Source organism: Mustela putorius, unplaced genomic scaffold, assembly GCF_011764305.1.
Source record: "Mustela putorius furo isolate JIRA1106 unplaced genomic scaffold, ASM1176430v1.1 tig00000788_pilon_pilon_pilon, whole genome shotgun sequence".
Lineage (NCBI taxonomy): Eukaryota > Metazoa > Chordata > Mammalia > Carnivora > Mustelidae > Mustela > Mustela putorius.
This window is the reverse complement of record NW_025421481.1, coordinates 3,453,255-3,463,965: the sequence shown is the minus strand read 5'-3', so window position 1 is coordinate 3,463,965 and position 10,711 is coordinate 3,453,255. Positions and strand designations below refer to the sequence as shown.

Genomic DNA, 10,711 nt, shown 5'->3' with positions numbered 1-10,711 from the left:
ATGGACTTTGGATCTCCATCTGGGCTCTGTTGTTGACTATCCGGGCAAACTTGGAAAGTTGTTTCATCTCTGTGCTCAGGTCTTTTAATCTCAAAAACTGACATGACAATAACAGTCCCTACTTCTGCTGGCCTGAATAGTGTCCCTCCAAATTCATATCTACCTGAAACTTCATGTAATATTACTTGGAAATAGGGTCTTTGCAGATATAATTGGTTATATTAAGATGAGCTCATAGTGGAGTTCAGTGGGTCTTAATCCAATAGCTGGTATTCTTATAAGAAAACAAACACACAGGAACACCATGTCACAATGGGGGAAAGACCAGAGTGATGCTGCTCTAAGCCACAGATGCCAAGCATAGCCCACCACTACCAGAAGCTGGAAGAGGCAAGGAGGGATTCTCCCCTACAGATGTAAGATGGAGTATGACTCTGCCAATTCCTCAATTTTGGACTTCCAGGCTTTAGTCCAGCTTGTGGACTTGAGAACTGTGAGAGAATACATTAATGTTGCTTTAAGCCACCTGGTCTGTGGTAATTTGGTATAGCAATGACAGGGAACTAATGCATAGTTTGTGCTGAAGATTAAATTTGTTAATACATGTAAAGCGCTTAGAACAGTCACTGTAGTATGTGTTCAATGTAGTATGTAGTATGTGTTCAGTAAAATATAGTCCATTATTATTATGTGCCTGACACTATCTCATTGCAGTCTCCTGGCTAGTCTCATTTGGTTGGGAAAATGTACCATTGAACCTGTTGTTGGTAGTTATGTGTGATTAGGTGCTTTGGTGGGTGAAAGCAATGTTTGACAGTACCTTATAGAGAAAACCTTTCTGGAGAGATGGCCCATTTCACTGGGTATCACATTCTTTTAAAAGTAGAATCCAAATGGCAAGTTTTCATTCTTTTTGATGACCTAGTAATATTCCATTGTGTGTGTGTGTGTGTGTGTGTGTGTGTGTGTATACGTGTGTGTGTGTGTGTGTGTGTGTGTATACCACACAAAACTAGAGGGTATTATGCTAAGTGAAATAAATCAGTCAAAGAAAGACAAATACCATATGATTTCACTCATATGTGGAATTTAAGAAACAAAACAGATGAACTAGGGGAGTGAAGGAAAAATAAGATAAAACAGAGAGGGAGGCCAACCATAAGAGACTTTTAATGATAGAGAACAAACAAGCTTGCTAGAGGGGAGGTTGATGGGGGGAATGGGGTACCTGGGTAATAGGCATTAAGGAGGACACTTGATGGAATGAGCACAAGATGTTATATGCAACTGATGAAATCACTAAATACTACCCTTGAAACTAATAATATACTATATGTTAACTAAATTGAATTTAAATGCAAAAATTTTAAGTGAAAGAATCAACACCCTTTGTCATCCATTCAGTACATGTATGTCCTTTTTGGGGCACAAAAGCTCCTATTCTCTCCTGCCATCACCTAGAGAGCAACTGAATTAGTTTGTGGTACTGCCACAACAAAATAGCACAGACTGGGTTCCTTAAACAACAAAAATATATTTTCTTAAGGTTCTAGAAGCTCAAAGTGCAAGACCAAGGTGTTGGCACATTTGGTTTCTCCTGAGGCCTCTCTCCATGGCTTGAAGAGGGCAGTCCTCTCACTGTGTCCTCACATGATGTTCCGTGCATGTGAATCCTTGGTGTCTCTTTTTGTGTGTCCACATTTCCTCTTATAAGGATACCAGTTAGATTGAATTAGGGATTACCCTAAAATGATCTCATTTTTACTTAATCGCTTCTGTAAATCTCCTATCTTTAAATACACAACTTGAGGTATTGGGAGTTAGGACTTTAATGTACAAATTTTAACACACAATTCAGTTTCTAACAGTAGCCTAAGACACATAAAGTTCTAAGGTACAGTCATAGGCTAGAAGCTGGTTGCTCATCTTATGAAGCTCTTATGACCCAGAAAGGTCTGGTCAAAGATTTCAAGTCTTTTACCTGGATTGGCAGGAAGTGGAGTGTGAGATAGGAAGAGGGCCTGGTGTGGTTTCTGGTGGAGCTGTGGGGGGCATCAGGGCACTATGTGAGAGATAGGACCCTTGTGATTGCCCATTTCCATGAGTGCATGCCTTCTAGACTGTTATTTTCTGGAGGGAAGGGACCATTTCTATCTTGTTCATCTTTGAATTCCCTGATGCCACATAGTTGGCATACTTGCGGAATGAATGATTCACTTTTGCAGCCTTTTCCCTAAGTGAAAATTACTTTCCATGTAATGAAAGCAAATTCTTTCTGCATCAAGAAACCTTCAACATCCTCCAGTCTTTATCTTAAAGAGGGCTTGTATTATTTTTTTCTCTTTGGAAATGTTTGATGCTCACAGATGTAGGCACTGTTTATGGAAGGCTTACCGCACTCCAGACACCAGGCTAAAGGCTTCACAAATATTTCAGTTAATCCTCATGGCAATCCTGTAAGGTGGTTGTTACTTCAGTCATTTAATAGGTGAAGTATCCACCACTCAGAGAGGTGAGCTTTCTGTTCCACGTCACACAGCTAGCAAGTGACAGCTAGATGGGTTTGGAACCCAGGTCTCTCTGGCTCTAAAACTCAGGCCCTTAACTGTCAGGTTTTCTGCCGCACAGCCAGCATTCCTGCTTCAGATTTGTCAATTCTTATAGTTTTTCAGAATGGGTTCCCAGGGATAGCCAGGCCTCCTGACTATTTAGGTCAAGTGATTTGATTTCATTCATAAATGTATTAAGAGAAGATATACATTCTTAAGCTAAGTAATAGTAACACTTGTTTCATTAAAAACCTTTGCTTAGAACTCATGATTCTAGGGAAGAAAACTCCAAGTGTCACCAAAGTTCATTTTCCCTTTCTTTCAGCATTTCGTCTGTGTGTGTGGCATGGTAGGGGAGGGGGTGGATGGGTGCACATGGTATTTAGGTCCACACACAAATGAAAATTCACAAAAGGAGACTGGTTTGTATTTCTTTTGTCAACCAGACTTGAACTACAAGGTTTTTCCCTTTTGCCCCCTTTTTTCTTTGGTTTGCTTTATTTTCTTCTTCATTTTCAACCAGTTTGACTTATTGTCTTAATATTATGTAGACACAGCCCTGGTGATACCCTAGGATGAGTTTGATATTCTTCAAGATCTAAACACAATGGGGGTGACTTAAGGACAGAGTTTCAGTTTTGTTTCTGATTCTTCTTGGTTTTGTGGGTTTTACTTAATGTTATTTGAAAGTTTTTTTGTGTGTGTGGTTGAATATATACTATAACTTGTTCTTTTGTGACAACAAGATTTATACTGGCGGTGTCTCTCATACCACTGGAAACTGGAAGGAAATCTACAATGTGAACCTCTGAGAGTTTTAAAAAGACAGCAGCCATTATTTGGTAGTGATGGGTTCAAGCTGCCCTTGAGCCTAGATAAAGGCTTGTGCTCCATCCTGGCTCAGCAGTGAGATCAGTATGCAAATGTTCTGTCAGATATTTAATACATCACATATGCATTTAGACTACTTCCCTGCCTCCTTCTTAATTAAGGTTTCTTCAGTGAGTAAGACTTCAGGAGAAAGAAAATGATCTGATGGAATTGTATTAAGTACCAATTTACTTTCCAAGTTTCTGAGTTTTTTTCACTTAAATTAACTTGGCCTGAAAGACGAAGGGATTTGAACAGACTATAGAAGCTAGTGTTCCATTTTGTATATCATTTTGGCTCCAGGGAGCTGCTCCTGGTAAAAATGAGCCTGCGAGATGTAGCTGTTTTATGGAAGGGCTAACAATACTATTCTTTTATAAATTATAAATCCTCTTAACCTCAAACAATTTGGAGCCACCAACTGTAATCTATAAGGTTTCAACTGACAGGGATTTCATTTCTTCTCAGTGCCTTTCAGGCCATTAGGCAAATATTTATATGAAGTTCTCAGCTATTAGGGATTTAAAATCATTTTGTGTGGGATAGAAATTTCTGGTCTATACCTCCTCAGCTGAATTTTTTGATATGAGTTTTATGTTTTCCCTTTTGTATTTTCTGCAGTTTTGACAGCCATTTGATTTAATTTTTTTTCAGATACAATTTGTAATAGAAAAAAACTTTTTTTGGGGGGATGAGGAAAATGGTGAGGTACACAAATTATCATTGCATAATTCTTTCTTTTGGTGGTTTTCTTTGCACCATGTGTTTCTGTTTTTGAAAATAAATAGTAATCAATGATAATTATTACTTGATACTTTAGCGATTCCTTTAGCATAAACAATAGCAAACGACTCTAGAAAACTTGAGCAGAAAAGGAGTTTATTACAAAATCAAAGAGAGGGCTAGAGGATTGATTTCTGATAAGCAGAGAAATCAGAGCAAGATTGTGCGGTCAAGGGCAGAAACTATTGAACAAACCCATCAGGATGTGACTAAGGAGTAAGACAACCAGTGAGCACCAGCTGTTTATTCCCTTCCTCCCTTCCATGTTTTCACCCTGAGCAGACTCACTGCAGTCCTGGGAGACAAGGTCTGATTAGCATAGCTCCATCTTCATCCTTGTCTGGACAGAGATGGGGCCTGATTTTTGGGATCCCCAAACCTCTAACAATGCATACAATGAAATCTTCTCTGAAAGGAAATAGGGCACTGTTAGGAAAGAAAACTGAGTGCCGAGCAGCCAAAAACAACATCTACTTATTGCTTAACATCACATGGAGAAATAAGAAAAAAAAATCCATTCTCTTCTCAAACCAAGAAATTTAATAAGTCTCTTGGCAAATTAATTTCACCTCAGTAAGAGGAATTTGATCATCTTAGATTCAATTCAATGAAACAATTGTGAAATCCCTTTGGCTTTAAAGTGCAGAGAATCCCAGGAACAATACCCTTGATTCAATTCCACACTGTAAGCTGGGCAGTTTAGAAGAATGGCCTGGGTTTTTCTCCAAGCCCTAATGAAAGTTAATGATCAAGAACTGGGCTACATGCTTTTTTTTTTTATGGTTGCTTATTATGAGCTATTTAACTTTTACAGCTTTATTAAATGTTTTATGGAAAGGTTTATTTCATGTTTTATTACAGCTTTGTAGGATGGCCATGTTTGGTTAAGAAGAATGACAGATGAGCACAGATGTTTTGCAAATATTGCTGGTAAGCATTTTCTGGGTAAAGTCATTGTTCATTTTGACATTTTGTGGGGGCTGGGTGGGAGTGTTCTCTTTAATGAAGCCCAGTAGAGCTGGGTGAGATGATGGGAGGGGAGTAGAAAGTGGAAGGAGCATTCCCCACATTTTGATTTTTTAGACTTAAAAAATTAATTAAAATATGTTATAGAAGTCCATTTTGGCTGACAGTGAACATTTGAGGTAAGAACAGCTCGCCTCACTCATAATACATCTAGCTGGTATTAAACATGCTTTATAAAATTAAAAATAATATTTTACAGTGTGTTTATTTCACTGTTACAATAAATTCAAGAGGTGGGTAAAAATAATAATAATTACCATTACCAGGTGTTCTAAGCCTTTTTCTAAGCACTTGACATTCAATATCTCATTTAGTCCTTATAATGAGATAGTAGATGAGTACTAATATTGACCCATTTTATAGATTTTATAAGACTTCTATAAGTATCCCAAGCATTTACCCAAAGTTAATTTATATCTCACTCTGCCACAGAGACTTAAAGTCCTAATAGTTTGATGTGTGGCTATTCAAATTATCAATCAATCTTTGAGACATCTCTTTCTTATTTTTCTGCAGACAACAAAAAATACAAAAACTGTTGAGGATACACATTCTAAGGCTATAGTCACACTGGCTGACATCTCCAAATTCTTGGTTGCCATTTGCCACCTTTGCTGGGAAGTATGGGCCATAAGTTGAAATTCTCCCTGCAAAGCAAGAATCTAGCTATTTGGAGGGTGCCTGGGTGGCTCAGTGGGGTAAGCCTCTGCCTTCAGCTCAGGTCATGATCTAGGGTCCTGGGGTCAAGGCCCACATCAGGCTCTCTCTGCTCAGCGGGGAACCTGCTTGCCCCTCTCTTTCCACCTGCCTCTCTGTCTACTTGTGACTTCTCTCTCTGTCATATAAATAAATAAAATATTATAAAAAAGAATATAGCTATTTGGAAATCAAAGTCTCATCCAAAGAATTCCTAAATACTTGCTTAATTTTTAATCAAAAGCCCAAATTTTGTTTTTCCCCTCCAAATTTTGTTGATGTTGCAATGAATTCAGCTGAAGTGCTATTTCTTTGTAAAAGCATCTCACATCTACTCTTTAGACAATTTGGCTTTGCGCAACATCTCATGTGTTTAGAGTATAACACATTTAACCTATCATTAATTGAAAGCCTATTTTGTCTCATAGAATGTGATGGGTACTTTACATATGTTGGCACACTTAATTGTCACCACAACACTAAGTAGTGAGTATTATCATCTTTTTACACATGAGAAAACTGATATTCAGAGAACTTATGAAGCCGATATGGGTTTCAAACTTAGGTCTCTGTCTCCAGGACTCAATTGCTTTTCCTGTACTCCATGTGGACTTTCTGACAGTGAAAGAAGGACATGCTTCAGGATGTCCAAGGTAAGCTCATTGGGGAAGTTTTCCAAAGTGTTGTGACATTGTAGTCAGGAAGATATTTGCAGATAAGTGCCTTAGATTGGGACTATAAAATAAAAAGTCTTTTGTTTTATTAATAGGGAAATCTCCCATTTTACATTCTGATTGTACTACATTCTTCTCCCTACTTTGCAAATCCTCCCTCTTTTGCTCAAGCAACAGTCTCAGTCCCTAGGGCGAAGTCCAAAGAATTTACTAGGCACATTTAGGGCCTGAAAGTTGATTGGACTCTTGAAACTTGGCATTTGTGTGTGAGTGCATGTGTATAAGTGCATTTAGTTACATGGATGTGGGGTAGGGCATGAGCACTAGGAGACATTATCTCCTAGGGATATGTGTACGTCCTATGTGTCCATATGTGTCTTTCTAGGTAGTGTAAAATCAAAAGGTGTGTGTGTGTGTGTTTATGTGTATGTGCATGTTGTATGTGTGTATAAATAAAGTCTGTGTGTATAAGGGCTGATTATGCAGCCATGTGCATATTCAATAATGGTTTGTGTGTGTAATTACAGAAATGAACATGTAAATTAGAACTCAGGTAGCAGGGAAGAAATATTCACATCCAGGGTTTCAAGTTCAATTGAGGAAAATGTATGGATTTATGCAATTCAAAATATATATACAATGGAGTATTACTGAGCCATCAAAAAGAATGCATCGGCCACATGTGGCCTCTCAACATCGGCCACAGCAGCCTCTTTCAAGATATGTCTCCAAAGGCAAAGGAAACAAAAGCAAAATAAACTTTTGGGACATCATCAAGATCAAAAGCTTCTGCATAGCAAAGGAAACAGTCAATAAAACAAAGAGGCAACCCATGGAATGGAAGAAGATATTTGCAAATGACACTACAGACAAAGGGCTGATATACAAGATCTATAAAGAACTCCTCAAACTCAACACACATGAAACAGATAATCATGTCAAAAAATGTACAGAAGACATGAACAGACACTTCTTCAAAGAAGACATACAAATGGCTAACAGAAACATGAAAAAATGTACATCATCATTAGCCATCAGGGAGATTCAAATCAAAACCACATTGAGATACTACCTTAGACCATTTAGAATAGCCAAAATCAACAAGATAGTAAACAAGAAGTATCGGAGAGGATGTGGAGAAAGGGGAACCCTCTTACACTGTTGGTGGGAATGCAAGTTGGTACAGCCACTTTGGAGAACAGTGTGGAGATTCCTTAAGAAATTAAAAATAGAGCTTCCCTATGATCCTGCAATTTGGGTTAAATACCCAGTAGTAGGGTATTTACCTCAAAGATACAGATGTAGTGAAAAGAAGGGCCATCTATACCCCAAAGTTCATAGCAGCAATGACCACAGTCACCAAACTGTGGAAAGAACCAAGATGCCCTTCAACATATGAATGGATAAAGAAGATATGGTCCATATATACAATTGAGTATTATGCCTCCATCAGAAAAGATGAATACCCAACTTTTGTATCAACATGGACAGGACTGAAGGAAATTATGCTGAGTGAAATAAGTCAAGCAGAGAGAGCCAATTATCATATGGTTTTACTTACTTGTGGAGCACAGAGGACATTGAGAGATGGAGAGAAGAAGTGAGTGAGTTGGGGGAAATCACAGGGGGAGACAAACCATGAAAGACTGTGGACTCTGAGAAAAAAACTGAGGGTGTTGGAAGGGGGTTGAGAGATGAGGTGAGCCTGATGGTGGGTATTATGGAGGGCACATATTGCATGGAGCACTGGGTGTGGTGCATAAACAATGAATTTTGGAACAATAAAATAAAATAAATTTTTTTAAGGTCAAGAAACTAAATTGAAACAAACAAAAACAAAACAAAACAAATAAAAAAGAATGAAATCTTGCCATTTGCAACGATGTGGATGGAGTTAGATGGTATTATGCTAAGCGAAATGTCAGTCAGAGAAAGACAAACACCATATGATTTTATTCATATGTGGAATTTAAGAAACAAAACAGATGAACACAGGGGAAGGGAAGGAAAAATAAGATGAAAACAGTGAGGGAGGTTAAAACATAAAAACTTTTAACTATAGGAAACAAACTGAGGGTTGCTGGAGGGGAGGTGGGTGGGAGGTGGGGTAATTGGGTGATGGACATTAAGGAGGGCACCTGATGGAATGAGCACTGAATGTTATATGCAAGTGATGAAACCACTAAATTCTACCCCTGAGACTAATAATACATTATATGTTAATTAATTTGAATTTGAATAAAAAATTAAAACAAATCTGCTAAGAGATGGCCTATTTAAATTTACCCTAGACTAATGATATAGGAAAGAGAAGTGTGTCACATACACATCAAGCTACTCTGAATAAAGCATAACTAGGGATATGACATTCATTTTGGTTAGTTCCTGAGGAATCAGTACAAAAGGAATTGAATCATAGGGCATTACTTACACTTTCCCCTAAGCTAATTATTTTTGTCTTTCCTGATTTTTCAGAGTGGGGTAACTCTCTAGTAACTGTGGTTACTAGAGAAAGGTCACTAGTAACCTTTCAAATATATCAAGATATTGGTTAACAAGGGGGGTGAGAACAAACAATTAGGAATTTGGCTTGTAACCTACCAACTTTTTAATAACCTGGGAAAGTCATCTAGTCTTAGTGTACTTTAGACTTCTTACCACTAAATAAGTACTACAGTATTTGTCCAATCTAATTTGCAGGGCTATTTTCTGTAACCAATGAAATAATATGAACACTTCTGAATAACGTAAATATTGTAAAGTAAATAATTGTTATTGATTTGGTTGTTGTTTTGGAACCAGTTATTGAATGTACTTGTTGCTTAGGTTTCTCTGCTAAATGAAACGAGCCCCTAAAAGAATAAGAATATGAATAGAAGGAGAAGGAGAAGGAAGAGGAGAAGGAGGAGGGGTAAGGGAAGGAGGAGAAAGAAATGAGGGCCTGATGTAAACACAGGATGTGAATTTGAGCACTACTTTCATCACTTTTTGGGAGAATGGTTTTGGGGTATTTCATTTTACCTATTAAGCCTTAGAAGTGTCCACATTTGTTAAGTAAATTTATGAAACTCTAATTAACTCATTGGGTTAGTTTAAGGATTCCATGGGATGTGAAAGCACTTTGTAAACTTACAAATATCATTGACATGAATAGGGTATTAATGTTTACGTAGTACTCTACTAGCAAAGTTCACTTTATTTTGACAAAGGGAAGGTTCAAGAGCTTTCCCAATAAATAAATATTTTATTTACATCCCTATCTCTGAGTATATAATTAACAGCTGAATGAATTTCATGGACCCAGATGTGTTATTGCAAATTAGGATTAAAAATGAACCCTCCTATACTGTTAGTGGGAATGCAAGTTGGTGCAGCCACTCTGGAAAACAGCATGGAGGTTTCTCAAAAGGTTGAAAATAGAGCTACCTTATCACCCAGTAATTGCACTACTGGGTATTTATCCTAAAGATACAAATGTAGTGATCTGAAGGGGCATGTGAACCCGAATGTTTATGGTAGCAATGTGCACAATAGCCAAACTATGGAAAGGACCTAGATGTCCATCAACAGAAGAATGGGTAAAGAAGATGTGGCATATATATACATATGTATATGTAATGGAATACTATGCAGGCATCAAAAGAAATGAAATCTTGCCATTTGCAATGATGTGGATGAAACTAGAAGGCATTATGCCTAGGGAAATAAGTCAGTTGAAGAAAGACATCTATCATATGCTCTTCCTGATATGAGGAAGTGGAGATACAACATGGGGGTTTTGGGGGGTAGGAAAAGAATAAATGAAACACGATGGGATCAGGAGGGAGACAAACCATAAGAGACTCTTAATCTCACAAAACAGAGGGTTGCTGGGGGGAGGAGGGGAAGGAGAGGGTGGTAGGGTTATGGACATTGGGGAAGGTACGTGCTCTGGTGAGTGCTGTGAAGTGTGTAAACCTGGCAATTCACAGACCTGTACCCCTAGGGCTAATAATATATTGTGTGTTAATTAAAAACAAAAACACAAAAAAACAAAACCTCTCTAGCTACTCAAGCTTCTTGAAAGTTAGTTGATCATGTAACAGTGAGCAGTTGGCTAGTCAATTGATTAAT

General features: G+C 37.9%; 1 long non-coding RNA gene across 1 annotated transcript; it reads left to right on the top strand.

Annotated features, from left to right (window-relative positions):
• The first annotated feature begins 353 nt into the window (after nucleotides 1–353).
• LOC101682341 lies at nucleotides 354–6,577 on the top strand. Its single transcript, XR_198764.3, has 3 exons — nucleotides 354–416; nucleotides 5,064–5,132; nucleotides 6,504–6,577. It is a non-coding gene; the product is annotated as an uncharacterized LOC101682341 (long non-coding RNA).
• Nucleotides 6,578–10,711: the final 4,134 nt, after the last annotated feature.